Below are 20,717 nucleotides of genomic sequence, written 5' to 3' on the forward strand. Positions count from 1 at the left end.
ATTTAGTATCGAAGTACACAGATAACTTATTTTCAATACTTACTATCCATTCTGCACGATCACATGTGATTAATTTTCCGAGTGCATTTCAAACCCCTATTAAGAAATGTGAAGTGTTTATTGAAATTCATGAAGATTCTCTTAACTTAAGGTCGTATGCTACAAGGTTTTAGCTAAATAAAGGCTTACAATTGTTCTTACAACCTTAAAAAAAAAAAATCGAACGTTTCAAAGTTCACTGTACCTCGATGAGTTTATTACCCATCAGTATGTATTCAATACTTTTACTCATGAATTTATGGGGTAATATTCCTTTAGATCATCGTTCTCCGTTAACACTTTTCGATAATGTATGTCGATTCTCATAAAAAAATGAGACACTTCTTTAAAGATTTGAAATTACGTTCATTCACTTTGTGTTTCCAATGGTCTGTGACGATGAGCCGTGTTCACAATAACTGTTAAAATTTCTTTTTGTCTGCTGTTCAGAGCTTTGTTCAGATATATATATATATATATATATATATATATATATATATATATATATATATATATATATATATATATATATATATATATATATATATATATATATAGATATAGATATATACACACACACACACACATATATATATATATATATATATATATATATATATATATATATATATATATATATATATATATATATATATATAATTTACATCTTTATCTTTCATGATTGTGTTTGGAGGAGGTCCTTATGTTAACTGGATTTCCCCATCAAGCGGGCTCCTTTAAATCTGACGGCTGTGCTTTTGTAGTTTTCTTGACTAACCTTTATGCAATATTTATTCGGGAAATTGCCATTGTCATTGAGATTTATTTCGTTCTAGTTGACTTTCGTTTTGTTGGCACTTATAATAATAAGGAAGATGAAATACTAGATATGATGAAAGAGAAAACTCGATTTATTAGGAATGGCTGAAACCAGACATAGAGGTAAAAGCGCTGGTCAGGACTTGGGAGATGGATACTTACTGATTTATTGTGGAGTAGATGCTGGAATAAGAAAACATGGTGTTGCTATGACTGTGGGCCTCAGTCTTGGCCCCTTGTATACAGAAAGTACAGTTAGTGACTGAAGACTTCTGAGTTGAACAATTAGGATAAAGGATAAAAACTATTATGCACATCAGATCTATGTCCCACAACAAGGCCACACACAAGAAGAGAAAGATAACTTCATGGAGCTTTTGGATTTACATTTGGAGGAACAAACAGTGGTCATTAATTTAATGCTGGGGGATATTAATGCCAGAGTTGGTTGTTAAGTTAAGTATATCTTTGTTTAACCAGACCACTGAGCTGATTAGCATCTCTCCTAGGGCTGGCCCGAAAGATTAGATTTACTTTTACGTGGCTAAGAACCAATTGGTTACCTAGCAACGGGACCTACAGCTTATTGTGGAATCCGAACCACATTATAGCGAGAAATGAATTTCTATCACCAGAAACAAATTTCTCTGAGTTGGTTGTGACAGAAGAGGAATAGAAAATGTAATAGGTCCATTCAGAGAAGAAACAAGAAACAGTGAAGGTGAAAAGTTAATAGATTTCTGCATGAGAAATAATTTAAAGGTCATGAATGGCTCCTTCAAACACCAGGATTCTCACAGATATACTAGTACAAGATATCGATGGAATCAAACAACGAGCAGTATGATCAGAGATCAGTAATTGACTATGTGGTTACATCAGATAAAAGGCTCATACAAAATGTAGAATTGTTGCCAGGAGTGTGAGAGGGTGTGAAAGAAAAGAGCAGGTAGACAAGTACTGCTAGTTTATTGAGAAAGCAGCCTGCTTATAAAGCAGCATGCGGACGTCAGTACAAAGACATACAAGTGACCTGAGGTCAATTATTCACTATGCAAAACAAGAGAGGTACATACAGATAACGTGACAAATAAAAATAGTAAATTAAACACAAAGATATTCTGATGCATACACAATATACAAGGGCAAAAATGGATAGGTAATGAATGTACAATTACATAGTACAAATAGGGCTGATTATCCTGACCTAAGGTTAGGCGAAAAGGCACTGTAGAAAACGGGAGGTTCTTCACAGAAAATCCGTTTAGTGGGAACTTTACAATACTCCCTCCACAAGATGTAGGTAACGTCTGATCAAGGCAGGTATCTGCTGGGGCGGCGGAGATGGCCACAGCTCCTCGATGTCGGCGGGGGTTACGTTTGACTCTGGTGCGTTGCATATGGGAGTGGTTGGTTGTTCCTCTGCCTGGTCCTGGGGCCTTCTCGGGGTGGCCACGCAACTTTCTTGTGGGTGGGGTGGGCTGAGGGGGCAACGTCTCCTGCGGGAGGCACTGGGGAGTGCCACCAACGTCCTTCTCCATGATTGCAGGGCTTGATGCGGTCTACCAACACCCAGTCGTCCTTCCCGTGGATGGCCACCCGGAATGCCTTTTTGTTCCTTTCCAGCATGAGGAAGGGCCCCCTGTAGGGCCTGGTTAAGGGCAGGCAGACGGCGTCGTTCCTGATGAAGATGTGGGTGGCAGAGGACAGACCGGGAGGCATGAAAGGGGACGTCTTGTAGTTATACGTCCGCTGGCAGGGGGCGAACTTTCCGACCCTGTCACAGAGCCTCTGAGTTGTTAGGTCGTCCCGGTCCTGCGTGATGAGTTAGCCCTGGACAACGAGGGACTCCCCATAGATTTTTTCAGCTGCGGACAGGTCGCCGTTGGCTCTGGGGGCGGTCCTCAACCCGAGGAGGACCCAGGGCAGCTGGTACTTCCAATTGTCGGCGGTGCAACAAGCCATGAGGGACGCCTTCAGAGACCTGTGGAACCTTTCCACCAATCCGTTGGCTGCGGGGTTGTAGGTGATGGTGCTGTGGTGAGTGGTCCCCAGCAGGCGAGCCAGGGTGGTCCACAGCTCGGACAGGAAAACTGGGCCCCTGTCCGTAGTTATGTGGTCCGGGACACCGAACCAGCTGATCCAGCTGGAGAGGAGGGCCTCGGCGCATGCACTTGCAGTGGCTTCTTCCATGGGTGTCACTTCGGGCCACCTGGTGGAGTGGTCGACAACTGTCAGAAGGTATCTGGCTCCTCCTGATGGGGGAAGAGGACCCACGACGTCAATGTGGATGTGTCCAAACCGTCTTCCCGGCTGAGGAAAGTCACCCACCCCCAACTCGGTGTGACGTCCTACTTTGCTGGTGTGGCACTGAGTGCACTTCCTTGCCCAGGCCGTTGTGTCTTTCTGTATGCCGTGCCAGACGAACTTCTCTGCCAGCAGCTTGGCCGTCATCCTGCCGGAGGGGTGGGACAGTCCGTAGATGTCGAAGACCAGGCGACGGCGCCAGGCGGGCACCAGAGGGCGGGGGTGGTCAGTGCTCATGTTGCTCAGCAGTGTTGGCCCCCCAGGGGCGAGGGGCACGTCCTCCCACTTCAGCGACGTGATGGCGGTGCTGTATGCTGGAATCTCTGGGTCAGTGGTCCTCGTAGTCGATCCTGAGCTGCACTGCATTAATTTCGACTCTTGAGAGGGTATCTGCTACAGGGTTCTTCCTGCCGGGGAGGTATTTGATGGTGCAGGTGAACTCCACGAGGTGCCGCTGCTGCCTGGAGGACCATGCATCCCCAGCTTTGTGAAGGCGTGGACCAGCAGCTGGTGGTCTGTCAAACTGTGAAGGGCATACCCTCCAGGAGGAACTTGAAGTGGTGTGCCGCCTGGTACACCACGAAGAGTTCCCTGTCGAAGGTGCTGTAGCGGGACTTGGTGGGGCTGAACTTCTACTGAAGAAGGCAATGGGTTGAGGGGCTCCGTTGACGACCTGCTCCAGGACGGCCCCAGAGGCGATGTTGCTGGTGTCTGGCGAGGGCGGCCTTCGTCAGGGAGAAGGCCCGCTGCTGGTTGGGCCCCCACACTAAGGACTTCAGATGGCCCTTCAGGATCTCCGTAAGGGGGGCCATGGTGTGCGCAACCCCGGGGATAAACCTCCTGTAGTAGTTGACCATCCCGAGGAATTCTTGTACGCTCTTGACGGAGGTAGGGTTGGGGATCGGACGACGGCCTCAACCTTCGATGCAAGTGGGCGGATGCCTCCTGGGGATATCTCGTGGCCAAGGAAGTTGACTCTTTTGACGTCGAAGGTGCACTTGTCGAACCTGACGATGAGGGTGTTCTTCTGCAGGCACTGCAGGACCTTCCAGATGTGCTGCAGGTGTTCTTTGTGGGACCTGGAAAAAATTAGGATGTCATCGACGTAGCAGACACAGAAGTTCAGGTCCCCCAAGATGCTGCCCATCGGTCTCTGGAAAGTTGCCTCTGCGTTCCTCAGGCCGAAGGTGGAGAAGGCGAAGACTAGGACCCGAAGGGCGTGATGATGGCGTTTTGGGAATATCTTCTGCAGCCACTGGTACCTGAAAATAGGACTTTAACAGATCTACTGTAGAAAATATTTTGGCCCTGTGGAAAGAGGCCGTGAGGTCTTGCATGTTTGGGAGGGTGTAGTGGTCTGGTTCTGTAGTGAGGTTGAGCTGCCTGTAGTCGCCACAGGGTCTCCAGGAGCCGTCCGGTTTATGCACCATGTGAAGGGGAGAGGCCCACGGGGTGCGGGCCTTTCTGCATATGCCCATACGCTTCATTTCGGCGAAAGCATTCTTGGCCTCCTGGAGGCAGTGAGGGGGAAGCCTCCAGAACTTTGCATGTGTTGGGGTGCCCCTCGTCTTGATGTGGTGGTAAATTCCGTGCTTGGCGGGGGCTCTGGGCACCTGAAGAAGTTCAGGCCTGAACACCTCAGGGAATTCCTTCAGGAGGGAGGCTTACTGCTCCAGGGGCAGGGACTGGCAGGACTCGGTGTCCAGCAGGCATTTGCAGCCGACATCGACTGCCAGTCCAAAGTGGGCCAGGAAGTCCACAACCAGGAGTGGGATCCTCGCGTCTGCGACGATGAAGTTCCACTTGTATCTCCAGCCCAGGATGGAGACCGATAGGAACTTGGTGCCGTAGGAGAGGATGGGGGACCCGTTGGCGGCCGTCAGGGAGGCAGCCGGGTCCAGTGGGCATTTGCGGTCCTCTCTGGAAGGCGGGAACACTGACTGCACGGCTCCTGTGTTGATCAGCATCATCCTGCCGGAGACGGTGTCGCGGACGTAGAACCATACTGGTGCGGGACTCCTGGGTGCTTCTGCTGCCATGGCGGCCTGTGAGAGTGGCTGCCGCCTCCCCCGTTTTTTGGATGGTCGAATAGGCAGGGGGCTTCGCAATTTCGAGCATCCTTGCCGAACTTCTGATGGTAGTAGCAAAGCCCTGGCCTTTCTCTATTCTGGTGATAGGGTGGCCGCCTCCTGGCGACGGCGTTGATCTCCTCCACGTTGGGTTCCTCCGGCTGGGGGCAGTTGACGGGGTGTGCGGGCGTGGATGCCCACTTCGCTGCCCTTGTGGAGTCAGTTAGCTGTTGCGCCGTCCTGATAAGATCCTTGACCGGCAGGGTGTAGGGCTCCTTAATCTGACCCCGAACCTCCAGGAGGAGCTGCCTCAGGAGCATCTCCCACGACAGGCTGATCTTGTGCCTGCCATTGCTGTCCATCTCGGGGAGGAGGAGGAGGTCCTGGAGGGCATGCCACATCTCCAGGAGGTTTGTGTCCTGCCAGGGGTTGATGGCGAGGTTGAGAGAGCGCATGTGGCTCTCTCGGAGACCGGCAGGGAGCAGGTCTCGACAAGAGAGGCCTTCAGGTGCTGGTAGGTGGCAGGGCTTGAAGACGATGACACCCACGGGGCGACCTTCCTGTATATCTCCTCTGGTATGGAGTTGATCACTATGTCTGCCTGCAGCACCTGAACTGCCCCTCGACCCTGTAGAGCCATGATGTCTGGTTGTGATGGGTGAACGGCAGCAGCTTTATGGTGAGGGTGGTCGTTGGTTGGTCCGTCGGGAGGGACATTGCGCGAGGAGCGGGTACTGGCATGGAGGAGCGTGCGGGGTTTGGCGTGGGGGAGGGTGCGAGTGGGGGTTGCACAAGGGAGATTTCCGTCTCTGAGAAGTTTGCGGTTATTTGTATGTGGGAGGGAATGTCTGCGTCCATGCTCATTTCCGCGCTCTCACTTGAAGTGTGAGTTAACACTCGCGTCAATACACGCTTGGAAGTGTGCTGTGTGGGTCTGCTAATGTTGCTGGTGATTTTCTGATGAGGGTTGGTAACGCCCGAACGCTCTGTTAGAGCGCTGTAGTTAGTCCGTTAGGGGCGTGGGATGGTTCATGGGGCCATGACTGAGTCGCCGTTTGGGTCCGTTAATCGCTCCGGGAACCACTCTGGGGGTCAACACTGTGAGAGGGTGCGAAAGAAAGAGCAGGTAGACGAGTACTACTAGTTTATTGAGAAAGCAGCCCGCTTATAAAGTGGCATACGGATGTCAGTACAGACATACAAGTGACCCGAGGTCAATTATTCACTATGCAAAACAAGACAGGTACATAGATACCGTGACAAATAAAAATGGTAAATTAAACACAAAGATATTCTGACACATACACAATATACAAGGGCAAAAATGGATAGGTAATGAATGTACAATTACATAGTACAAATAGGGCTGATTACCCTGACCTAAGGTCAGGCGAAAAGGCACCGTAGAAGATGGGAGGTTCTTCACAGAAAACCCGTTTAGCGGGGACTTTACAGGAGTTTCCCTTGGTGCTGATCATAGATTGGTGATAGGAAAAATTAACATTCCTTCAGTAAGTGCTCAGAAAACAGAGAAAAGAAAAGTTATAAAAACAGAAACCCTAAAAGATCCAGATATGAAGATGAGATTTCAAGGCAAGTTTACTGAGAAACTGCAGCGGTTGCAGCAACGAGAATGGGAAGCACTCAAAGAAAGCGCCTTGGAAGTTGGAGAGGAAGAACTTGGCTGTAGTTAAGTGGTAAGCACTAGGAAAAGGCGAACACTTTGGTGGAACGGACATGTAAAGGAAGCAGTAAAAATGAAAAATAAGAAACACAGGAAATAGGTGAAACAAAGAAACCAGCAGATGAGAGAAGAATAAGTATTCTTTAGAACTCAAACAGAAGAAATTAAGAGAAGATCACAGGTAAATGCAAGGATTGAACTAGGAAGTGAATTGATGGATGATTTGAAGAATAATAAGAAAAAGATATTTGCAGTTGCAAAATCCTACAGGAATGATAAAGCAAAATAACAATATAAAAGACGAATATGGAAACATCATTGGCATTGCTCAAGACCTTAACGAAAAATGGACCAACGATTTCAGCAACTTACTGAACGAAAACATCGGAAGAAAGAAATTAATATATCTTTCAGTTTGATAGAAAAAATATTGAGAGTTTGATAATGCCTTTAGAGATGAAAAATAGAAAAAGCCCTGGGTATGACAATATACCAGTTGAATTGTTTAAAGAGGTGGGAGACCTGGCAAAACAGATACTATATGACTTAATTCTATCATTCCGGCTAAAGAGTAAAGTCACAGGAGATTTGGGAAGACATATTACTGTGCCACTTTATAAAGGTAAAGGTGATTCTGGTAAGTGCGAAAACTATAGTGGTATAACACTCATATATGTCATGCAGCAAAACTTTATGGGAGAATTTTGGAAAAGAGAGCACTTGAACCTCAGTTAGGTGAAGAACAACATGGATACAGAAAGGATAGAAGCACATCAGATCTCATATTCACCCTGAGACTTGTCATCGAAAAATCGTGGGAATACAATAGGTCACTGTATATAGCTTTTACTGACCTAGAAAAAGCATTTGAATGAGTACCTAGAAACAGATTATGGAGATGTTTGGGAGAGGTGTATGGACTGGATGGTAGGCTGGGGGCTGCAATAAAGAGCACATACGAACCATGCATAAATAATGTAAGGCCCGGATACAAAAATGATAAATGGTTTTAGTCTAACAGCCGGTGTCAAACAGGGAAGTGTACTTCTCCACTCTTGTTCATCACTTACATTGACAGTTATAAAGGACTATAAAGAAAGAATTAACATGACAGGAGACATTATGCTTTTGCAGATGATATAGCTTTTTGGACATATGACCAAGAGAAATTAGAAGGAGCACTGGTATGCCTAAAGGATTGTTTAACAGAAACAGAAGCGGGACTAAGAATGAATATAGGAAAAACAGAAATATTAACAGTCAGCAAACAACCTCAAGCACCAATAAACATCATGGTAAGGAATACAGTGATAAAGAACACCGACTCATTCAAATATCTAGGATGTGTGTTTACAGATAAGGGCGATAAGGACAGAGAGGAAATCACTGAAAGAATATAAACAAATATAACAGATGCTCTGGAGCTCTTTAGCCAATGATGAGAGATGCGTATGTACCGAGAGAAGTAAATAAAGCTATATTCGAGGGATTGTTAACACCAATAATGACATACGGATCAGAGAGCTGGACACTGACAAGTAAAGACAGAAGTAGGGTCCAAGCCTCAGAGATGGAAAGCCTGAGAACAATAATAAGCAAAACAAGGAGAGATGGAATGAGAAATGAGAATGTTAGGAGAACAGTAGGAGTAGCACATGTGATGAACAAGATTGAGAAGGGAGTCTGAGATGGCTGGGTCATCTAATGACAATGGGTGAAAACAGAATTGCAAAGAAAAGATGGAACTGGATACCTGAAGGAAGGAGATCGAGAGGTGGACCTTGTAAGCACTGGAAGGATGGAGTGGAGGAGATCCTGACAAAGCACAGCATGTCAACAATCGAAGAGCTTAGAAGAGATGGAATATTTGAAGACAGAAGAGATTGGAGAAGACGACTGACCCGACCGACAGGCTATAAGCCTACCTGGGAGTGGCAGTGAAGTGAAGTGTGAAATTGACTTTCGTTTTGCTTTTTTTTTCTGATTGGACATGCTTTTCAAGTTTTACTTTGATCTAGTTTTAATTAGTAAATGCATATCATAAAACAAGTGGGGCAATCTGTATGAGTTGTTTTCATGGAGTACACTTTCTTTTCATTCAGTGAAAGAGCTTGTTTCCTATATTGAGGTTATAATATAGCAAGCAGTCGCTTTCAAGTGGAGGAACCCTGTAGGGGGATAGTGCCGTCAGTACACCTCACGGAGTGCAATGCAGGCATTACTAAAGGTTCTTTGCAGCGCCCCTCGGCTCCTACCTGCAACCCCTTTCATTCCTTTTACTGTACTTCCATTCATATTATCTTTCTTCCGTCTTGCTATCCACCCTATTCTAACAATTATTTCATAGTGCAACTGCGAGGTTTTCTTCCTGTTACACCTTTCAAACCTTTTTGCCGTCAATTTCCGCCTCAGTGCTGAATGACCTCATAAGTCCCAGTGCTTGGCCTTTGGCCTAAACCTTATATGCCATATGTCAAGAGGAGGAATGTTTATCTTGGTGTATGGTTTTTATAGAGCCTTGTAAATATAATGCACTCGGTGATTAGTATTCCTTTACGTAACTTATTTATTAATTTAAGATATGCATTTTGAAATCAAAACGCCCAAAGGAACAGGAGGTTGTATTTCATGAGCTTTTAGATTTTCAAACCATTAAATATTCCTTTTATTAGTCAGCTACATTTAACAAGCTTTTTGGGGCTATTGATTTTGCATAAAAACTCAAACTACTATCGAATTATATTAAGAAGCTTGTCCTTCGCACAACCCCAAGAGAATATACATGATGCTGGTAGCTGGGATCTTCAGAAAGATAAAGCAGAAGAAAGATATGGATGGCAGAACTGCACAGAGGACCTTTGTGTCACACGGCACTGGAAACGTTTATTTTATATTATATTATATATATATATATATATAATATATATATATATATATATATATATATATATATATATATATATATATATATATATATATATATATATATATTATATATATATATATATTCTTATTTCAGGGAGGCTAAGCCAAACAATCTCATAATAGGATGTATTGATAGGAAGAACAGTCAGCTCATCATTGACCTCAATTTTTATAGCTCCTGTGCATTCAGTTTCAAGGTAAATCCCTTAACCACCCTTATCCATAGAGCCTTTCACTTTCTTCTGATTGGACCTCTTTCCTTCTTACAAAAATATTTTCAACAGAATTGTTTTCCCTTGTCGTTATTCCAACATAAAGTAAAGGACATTTTAAATAACTATTTTAGCCCTCCCTCTCCTTCCATTAATGTTCCCAAATTAGGATACTGCTTTTCCTTTCCTAATGTACATAATAGTGATTTTTTACATCTGAAACAAATTTGACCAAACACTTCCCAGCAGTAAAAGTCTTGGTAGCCCTTTTGGACACAAGGTGTGACTCCCTACTTTGGTGCAGTCGGGTGTGGTGTACAAACATATTTGCTGTTGCAGTCCGCAACAGATTTATGTCGGAAGTATGTGCCGGTTGCTCAAAGTGAGGCCAGATTGCCACAGTGGATTGAGCTATCATACTGGTCTTAGGCTAGCTAAACTGAAATGTCTAACATTAGAAATCATTCATTGATTTGTAAAAACCCAACAGACTATAAAAACTCTGAAATAGTGACCATGATGCAGAAGGAACACCTTAATATTTTAGAATCCTTGGTTATCAAGAATATTGTTCTATCATTTAATAACCCCCTTCGACTTGGAACCACCTTGATGTGGAGAGGAGGTTGTTGAACCCCAGGAATTTGTTCCTGGGTTTGAGTCCAATAGTCCCATTATCATTCGATATTTCTTTGGATTAATTTTTGTGGAATTTTCCACTTTTACTAAAATTTATTGGACCTGATAAATAGGAAAAGATATCATAGCTCAGAATGGGGTTATATCTGAAGCTAAATGGTGGGAACTGTGGTAGGACCATTAACTGCCCAATAATATTCGGACCTGAGAGATATCAGATTGATAACTCAAAGGCTATTCTGCAGGGCTGGACCACAGATTCCAGGGGAGGTCTGGTTCTGGGAATAGGACTCTTGGCATTCTATCCGGTTTGTCCATGACATGATTAGGTGGGGATGATTGTATTCTTGTAATACTCTCAGTCCTAGCAAGCGGGTTTGGCTTACACTTGGGCCACTCTAATCATGATGTGCCATCCCTTGTAGGGCAGGGTAGGGATGCGGGCCCTTGGGAGTCAGTTCTCACTTATGCCATAGATGGAAGAATAAACTCCATGAAAGGCTGGTGATATCTTTTTAAAGTTTTCGGGTTTAATTTTTTTATATGCTTCAATCTTTATGACAAGTAAAAATAAAGATTCAAGTACCAGTGGGCCCATTGATGGTACCGAATCGGCACAGTTGATGACCGCTGAAACCTCCTCTGACATCCTTTGTTTAGAAAAATGTAAAAAAAAAAAATCTTAGTGTAATTACACTGGAATCCTATGCTCCAGTACAGAGCAAACCAAAAAAAATGTAAATATCCTCTTGACCCAACCTTGACTCACTCCGACTCCCTCTTTAGGAGTGGAAGTTGGCCAAGGTTTCCCCCCCCCTCGATGTGGGACCACCTTGACATGATGAGGGGTTCTTGAACTCCAGGAACTTGTTCCAGGGTTTGAGTTAAGGAGTCTCATATATAATTATATATTTCTTTGGGTTAATTTTTGTGGAATTTTCCACTTTTGCTACAATTTATTGAACCTGATAAATAGAAGATATTATAACTAGGATTGGGTTTATGTCTGAAGCTAAATAGTGGGAACTGTGGTAGGACCATCAACTGCCTGATAATGTTCAGCCCTGAAAGATATCAGATTGATATCTCAAAGGCAAAAATATTCTTTAGGGCTAGACCACGGATTCCAGGGGGTGTCTGGTTCTACTTGGTGTGCCCATAATATGATTAGGATGGGGATGATAGTATTCTTGTAATACCTTCGGTCCTAGCAAGTGGGGTTGGCTTACACTAGGGCCACTCTAAACATGTTGTGCCATTCCTTGTGTTGTAGGGTAGGGACGCAGACATTTGAGAGTCGGTTCTCACTTGTGCCATTGGTAGAAGAATATACTCCATGAAAGGCTGATGATATCTTTTGAAGGTTTTCAGGTTTATTCATTGATTTTTAAAAATTTTACTTCAGTCTTATGAGTGGTAGTTATAAAGACTCGGGTACCCCTGGGTCCTTTAATAGCAGTGACAATTGACGGCTGCTGAAACCTCCTCTGACATCCTTTGTTTAGAAAAATCTAAAAAGAATCCAAGTGTAACTACACTGTAACCATATGCTCCAGTACAGAGCAAACCAACAAAAATTAAATATCGTCTTCACCCTACCTTGACTCACTTCGACTTCCTCTTTTGGGAGTGGAAGTTGGTCAAGGTTTCTAACCTTAGAAAATGACCAAGAAATATCAGCACTCAAGTTGGAAAATTATTTATTGAGCAGACATTCTACGACTGAAATGTCGTTTGGACAGATTAAAGAAAAGACGTGGCTTACAGAAGTCACAACAAAAAGTAAGTCTGAATATTATTTATCAGTAAAAAATATAGATAACATAAATATAAAAAATAAAAAAAAAAACATGACACTTTGAACAGTATTTAGGGTGCCATTGTACTTCCTGAGAATAATAATGAGCCAGTTGAAAAGAATATAATATTAGACTCACTTAAAAAGAGATACCCATAGTACAGGATTGTGAACTATATGATCTGCCCAGTAAACAGATGAATAAACAAATATTAAAAATTGTAAAAATAAAATTTGAAGGTCGATCTACCTCAGTAAATGAAAATTTTAGGCCAAACCAGAGAAGTAAGACCATATATCCCAAAGCCGCTCAGTGTCAAAATTGTAGTGCACCCAATGGGAGTGCAATGAACCAAAGTGTATAAACTATGGGTAAGACCATCATGCAAGATGCAAAGAATTTATGTACTATATATATACAATACAAAGTTAAAAATATTACAAGAAAGAAATGGAATGTCTGTAAAAGAAGCTAAATTAGAACTGAAAGTGAGAGGAATTCAAGATCCGTCTAAGAAATGCACATATTCGTCAGTAACGAGAACCAATAATGAAACAAAAATGCATATAGATAGAAGTAACGGAGCGCAGAAAAGTAAATCTCAAGAAGAAATTAATGCACTAGAAATAAAAAACTAAAATGGTAAAGAATAAAGAAGCAGGTAGACTTGAGATCGATAATATTTTATCCAATTCATTTGAAATATTGATGCAAATTGGAACACAGGAGGATGCTACTACGGAAGCAACAGAGGGAATTACAGATAAGAAAAGGCCTTTGGAGTGAACACCACCCAAAACAAAGAAACCAACTATTATTATTAGACAAACATCGGTTAAACCAAAAGATAAATGATATGAAGAAAGAACAAAAACAAAAACGTGGTAAGAATATACCTTTATCTCCTAAAATAATATAAAACCCATGAAGGCAGATATCCAAAACACCGAAGAAGTGAAAGAGGACCATACCATAGATGAGAATGATTATGTCAGGGGAGAACAGGGTTGCCAGATTTTTCTGGCCATATTATCGTACCTTGGATTCAAAATTATCGTTTTTCTACCCAAATTATGGTACAAATATATCAGATTCTTGAAATTAATTATCGTACATTTACCTAATACTAATACTTAATCTAGTTTTCAGGATACCAAAGGAAATTGTTCTTGTGCAGTTTCAGCATATAGAGTAAATGAATATGGGCACACATGTTTTTGCATTGTCATTTAAAATAGTGTTCTTCCACCAATACTTTTTTCTAATGCAATATTTGACAGTTTATCTGTAAATTGTAGTTTCTGTCTGATATAAATAAGAACTAGAACTTTATATAATTAGGTTATTACTTAACATCACTTCTGCATTCTCACATTATGACACATTCCTTTTGCAAAATTATAAGGGATAAATATTTACATATGGATGTTTCTATACATTTATTCAGAAAAAGAGCATATATATTTCAATACTTAGGAAAAATAAAATTACTTGGAATTTTTTCCTCATGAAAAGAAAAGTAAAAACCTGAAACATACAAGAAATTATTATAGTAATAACTGAAAAAGAACTTATAAAATTGACTGACATACACAAATGGTTAGTGCCACAACAGCTTAAATGAGTACAGAAAATGTATGCAGATAAAGAGAAGACCTTACTCTACTTCAGAATCATCTTTGACATCTTGATATAAAAACTGAACTGTTTTTACACGAGCAATCATGTCTTCTGATGGTTTAAAGTTAATGCAAGACTTCTGCTCTTTGATACATTCAGAAGACAGCAAAGCACCATTGACGGTATCTGTTTTGAGCTTGTTTCTAATTTTTGTTTTATACAAATTTATTTTGCTGAATACCCACCCTCTCGCACTCAGCATTAGAGTGAGGTAAACTAAGAGCACAGAGAGCAAAATTTGCCAAATCAGAAAAATCACCATCTGTATTCTCTTTTCAATATTTCAGTCCAAAATATATCAGGAGGCAATTTGCTATGGGAGAATTCTCCATTGGTCATCCAGTCTTTGTATAAGTGATTTGTCATCTGGTGACACAATTAAAGGAAGTTCCGCAATGAGTGAATACAATGAAGGGATTGCTTCCTATAGGAATTAGACATAACATTTTCAGGAATGAAACAACCTAGCTGAGGGATTATCTTGTCACTAAAGTCATACCTTTTCTTGATTTCCATACACGCTCCCCAAGAAGTCTTTACAGCGTTTATAAAAAGTCTGACAATTCTAACCTGTTTTCTTTTGAGTCTATCTTGTCAAGTTCACTCCGTACTCCCACCCCAGATACATTTCAGTGTCTTTAAGGTATTTATCTTCCCTAGATGGATTAACCCTCTCAAGATCAGTCTTTACTACATATTCTCTCTGCATGAACGAAAATAACAATTCCCTATAAAGCAAACAAACTTTATCATGCAGTACTGTAATCACAACTTTATCAGACTGGAACAATGCATTGAATTTAGTGAATTTTGGTAGAACCCATTCCAGAAAAAGGTAGTAGACTTTAATAAAAGGATTGTGAAGGCTGATGAATATCAGCTCTGCTGATACAACTTTTCAGACAACCAAATGTCACTGAAATACAATTTAAGGGCTTCCCACTGTTCTAAAATGCGACTAACAACATTAGCTAACGATAGCCATCTTGTCTGTGATGGGTGCAAAATTTTATGAGGTTTCAGTTCAAGAAACGTCTGAAATTGCACTAGTTCACATTGTCTCTTGCTGCTACATTTAAAGTGGTTAAAAATTTCCCTTGCCAAATCTTCACACCTTCTAGGTAGTACCTTGCAAGCTTCACTTGCACAGAGATGTGCAGAGTGACACACATTTCATAATAAATATGCCAGGGCACTGTTGGCGAAACCGACTTGCAACCGAGTTGTGTGCCCCCATCATGACATTACACCCATCGGAAGCAAATCCAATTATATTTGATACTGGAATTTCAAATTGATTAATGTTTTCATTAAACCCTCAAATAACCTTTTTGCAGTCGCACATTCCTGGACACCCTCTAGATCTTTTACATCATAAACATCATACAACTCCCAAAACTTGCAATCGACAGCTGCAGCATCTTTGTCATAAAACCTCACTACTACGCATGATGATTTCACCGACCCGACATCTGTTGACTCACCACAAAGTATGCTAAACTTTACTTCCTTCAATGTTCGTGCAAGCTTTTCCTTATATGACATACCAATTATATTCATAACAATTCCCGTTGCTTTGGTTCGTTTTACATGCATAGCCTTAGCAGTGATTGAATCTTGAAAAATGTCCTTCAAGAGATCTGTCAGGTGATCCATCGCTTGAAATGGTATATTATGTTCTGCGAGGAAACCACACAATTTAATTTCTGCTATGGATACAGAATCTGATGGCTTCTTTACTGCTTTCTCAAACAGTGAGGATACTGACGGCTAACTGGTAGTTGCAGTTTCAAAAAATGATCTGTGTTTTTTCCCTTCAGCATGGTTTTTGAGAACAGTCAATTCTGCAAGCATAGTTGCATTGCATAGTTTGCACCTAGCTTTAAGCAAATCTTCAGGGACCCCCTTTAACAAAGGTTTAAAGTCAGGAAGAGATTCCCATTCTTTTCTGTACTTCTGCGACGATGTGTACTTGAACTTGGCTTTTAGGCCTAGCCTGAAAAAAATATGAATAGGCTATACATACACACACACTTACTTCTTCACAATCTTCAGTGAGTCACGCACAATAATCGCCTCGTGATGTAGTGTACACTTTCATTACCTTTTTTTTTGGGTGGTGTCATTTCCAGATCGCCTTCTTCTTCATGACTCATATTGAGGAGAATGAGAAACAAATTACACAATAAATCCAAATCGTATCCGACCGTCACGCAAGAAGACCAGTCGCTGCCTTGCTGCGACTTGAACTGCTTGTCAGTTATGTAATATGTCATCCGAGTTTAGGACGAGTTAGAACATGTACAGTAGACGTACAGCAAACCTGACTCAGAGTCGAATATTACCAACCAATACTTGGTCGATCGTACTTGTAGTAGACGCTATTTCCCCTGTTTAAGGAAACATCATCAATCCAACTTCAGAATCAATGTATTTAAGTCCTTTTACAAACATGAAAGATATAGAGGGGAAATATTTGGCATCAGTGGATTTTTTTTCTTTTTGAGGGGGTAAGCACAGAATTATCGTACAAAGGCGTACGATACCTATAGTTGCTATCGTACATCGTACCAGACCCGGTTTTATCGTACGTGTACGATAATTATCGTACGAATGGCAACCCTGGGGGAGAAGAGATTACTCCATCTCCAGTAATTGGTACAAGAACAAATAAAAAAAGAAATATACATGATAATACATGTGGATGCAATGATTGTTTCATTGAATTATGCAATAATAACAAAAACATAAAAGATGGTTTAACAAACATTATAAGAAATTTTATGAATTATAGAAAAATAGAAACAGCAGATATGAGTACCCATGAAAAAGGTTGCATGTGCATTGAGCACTTAGTATTTTAGAAAGAAAAACAAATGAATGTAGTAATTTGTTAGAAAAAATCCAAGTTGATAATACAGAAAAAGAAAGTAAAACTTGACCGCTATAACATAATATTTTCGATAGCTATATTATACAATGGGACGTAAATGGCCTACCTACCAGATTGCACCTAGGAGAAATACAAAGATTAATAAAAGAATATTGACCAATGACATGTCAGTTAAACAATATTAGCAGTAGGTAAAAATACCTTAGCATCTGCATCTAGAGAGGAAGAAGGAAATTTAGGTACTGCTACATATGCACATAACAAAGTATGTTATGACAATGTTAAAGTTAAGTATACCTTAGTTTAACCAGACCACTGAGCTGATTAACAGCTCTCCTAGGGCTGGCCCGAAAGATTAGACTTATTTTACGCGGCTAAGAACCAATTGGTTACCTAGCAACAGGACCTACAGCTTATTGTGGAATCCGAGCCACATTATAGTGAGAAATGAATTTCTATCACCAGAAATAAATTCCTCTAATTCTTCATTGGCCAGCCGGAGACTCGAACTCGAGCCTAGTACCTGTAAACTTTACTGACTTGCAAATATCGAGTATTAGAATTCGAATAAAAAACGACAATTAGGTGATTTTAATGCTCACATTATGGGACTGACAAATAGAGCAGGAAGTAAAATAGAAGAATTCATAGATTCAAACGACATGTGCTGTATAAATGATAACGAATTCAGCACATATTTTTCAAAAACACATGGAACTTTTCATTCAGTAGATTTAACACTAACAAGCATAGTAGTCAGATTGGATTGGAACACAGTTGATGACTTGCACACCAGTGATCATTTCCCAATATTAATTTCATTATTACAAAATAATCCCGCTAAGCATGTCCCTCAATATAATATTTATAAAGCAGATTGGGAACTATACGAATTCCACAGTAGGAATATCCCACCATTAGAGTATGTACAAGGTCATAATGAAAAAAATAAATTTCTTGTTGATTTCATTAAAAATGTTGCTGATAAAGTAATACCAAAATCAAAATCTCATCCAACAAAACACAAAGTCCCATGGTGGTCTGAAAAACTAACAGAATTAATAAGAGTAAAACACCAGATTGGAAGACAGTTAGATAATTTGAATGGAATGTTGAGTGAAATAAATAAAACATTACCGACATTCAAAGAAAATTTACAGAAACTGGCTATATTATTATTAGAAATTTATACATTAAAACCTCTGTATAACAAAATGTGTGTAAAACTGAAAAAGAATTAATTTAGGGAAGAATCATTTCATGGAGGAAATATGTATCAGATCTGTCTAGTAATACTCTCATGCAAAAAATATGGAAGAAATTCAGGAAAGGAAATGGTACCTATGTTAAACCACGTAGACATGATGCCATATTAAAAGATGGGAAAAGAATACTTGATCCAAAAGAAAAAAGGAATGTAATAGGAGAAAAATGGGAAAAGAATACTTGATCCAAAAGAAAAAAGTAATGTAATAGGAGAAAACTTAGCAAAAGTAGTGATAGAAATTTAGATGAACACTTCTGCACGAAGAAAAATAGTATAGAATTAATAACAATAAAATTTTAAACCATAGAAGATATTTTCATGATATTGCCTTGTAATACGTATATCATTCTATGATTTTGATATATTTACTATTCTAGTTGTTGTGTATTCTATATATTAGTATTAGTTATATATGAATGCCTTTGTAATGTCAGATTCAGAAGAATTAATAATACGCTTTTAATAACGTAGTAGGAAAGAGAGAGTTTTAGACCAGATGTTCCATCTGTCATCAGTTAAGATAAGTGAGTGCTTTGTTTTGAGCTACGCATTGACAAGCGAGGGATAACAGTCGAGTCGTAGTAAGATTTAGTTAAAAGCTTTGTCCCATACAGTTTTCCAGTAAAGATGTGTACCTTTTTGAGAAATAAGAACAAGTTATTGCACTGAACCACATGGCAATTGCATCATGTTTAAGATTACATTGCTCTGATCACGTATTGTCCTGATTGCATCCCATATGATTTCCTGTTCGAGTCATGTATGTGTTTTTGAGAGTAAAAGCATGTCTCAGTCGATTATGTCTTGTTTTGTAAGATTGCAGTTCAATTCATTTTGCTATGGAAGTGATGTCATCTTCCTTTTGTAGAGTTTTCTCTTGTATCTCGTTCCCAAAATGCCTGAATAATGACATCATAATGATTGTTTTACTTGTAGCTGGAATCCTAAAAATTTGCTCATTCTGATTTTCAGAGACCTTTTGTGTGGTTCTCTCTCTCTCTCTCTCTCTCTCTCTCTCTCTCTCTCTCTCTCTCTCTCTCTCTCTCTCTCTCTTCAAAAGAGAGACGTTATTAATGTAAAATATTTGTGTGGTGATTGATATTAATCTTAGCTTTTGAGATCTGGTAGTAGCAGTAACAAGTGTATATATTCGTAACGGCGCCTAACATAAAAGTGTGTGTTTTGAATCTCAAGCAGCTGCATTTGGAGTAAATTTTGTGAAAGTTTTCTCAAGCTTGTTTAAGGTAAAGAGAATTTTACTTATTATTACCATGGTATAGTAAGGTGTTTTAAGGGATTTTTGCCTTAGTGAAGTTGTTTTTGGTAAATGTTTTGTGTATTTTTGTGTGTTCTTGTGTTTGCAATCTCTTAATTTTTCACATTTTATATAGTGGTGATTTAAGGGACCTAGCAGGGTTTTTTTCGATGAATTTCGCTCACAAAATGGTAAATGAGTTAAGCACACTGAAAAATACTACCATGAATGGCAAAGCACCACAAGAAGTTTCATTGCCAAATTCCGATTGGAAATGAGTTTTATAGAGGTGGGCGTGGCTGGAGGACATTTAACTGGCCACCCTTTAACTCGTCAATAAACAGCGCTGTAAATTTTCACGTTTTTTCGAATTTACCATTTATATTCTCATTTTTTCTTTTCTGAATAAGAAACTACGTGGCAACGCAATCATATTAACACTTCATCTTGCCTCAACTGCGCATCTGTCCTGCGCATTTGTTCAAAGTGTATCAGAACTTGATATTTATTTTTCTTTGGTTATTGTTGTGATATGTGCATTATTTTACCATAAACCGGCGTGTTCTTAGTGATGCTTTTTCATGATTGTGTCTATTGTGACTCAGTGAACATACTGCATTTTGGAAAGAAGTAAAAGTTATAAAAAAACATTGAGACAAACGAGTCAAGACACTAGTGATAATCTGACGACCACCATTCTCTTTCTCTTCACGAGTGTGGTGCATGTGTGTGCGTGTGTTTGTTTACTTCTTAGTATTATTCGTATCCTTATTCTTATTATTATTATTATATATATATATATATATATATATATACTGTGTATATATATATATATATATATATATATATATATATATATATAATATATATATATATATATATATATATATATATATATATATATATATATATATATATATATATATATATATACATACACACCACGATATGAATAATGGGCACTGGACCATATGGCGAGGCACACCAAGTACAAAAAGCAGAGTGCATAATCTATGTGGGAAAAAGATTTAGTGATGCACTTGAAAACCTGTGCAAGGAGGCTGTAGTAGAGAAATCCAAAACTGGCAGAAGAAGAAAACTGTCATCTTATAAAAGAAAAAGGAAAAGG

The sequence above is a fragment of the Macrobrachium rosenbergii genome, chromosome 36, assembly GCF_040412425.1.
Source record: "Macrobrachium rosenbergii isolate ZJJX-2024 chromosome 36, ASM4041242v1, whole genome shotgun sequence".
Classification (NCBI taxonomy): Eukaryota; Metazoa; Arthropoda; class Malacostraca; order Decapoda; family Palaemonidae; genus Macrobrachium; species Macrobrachium rosenbergii.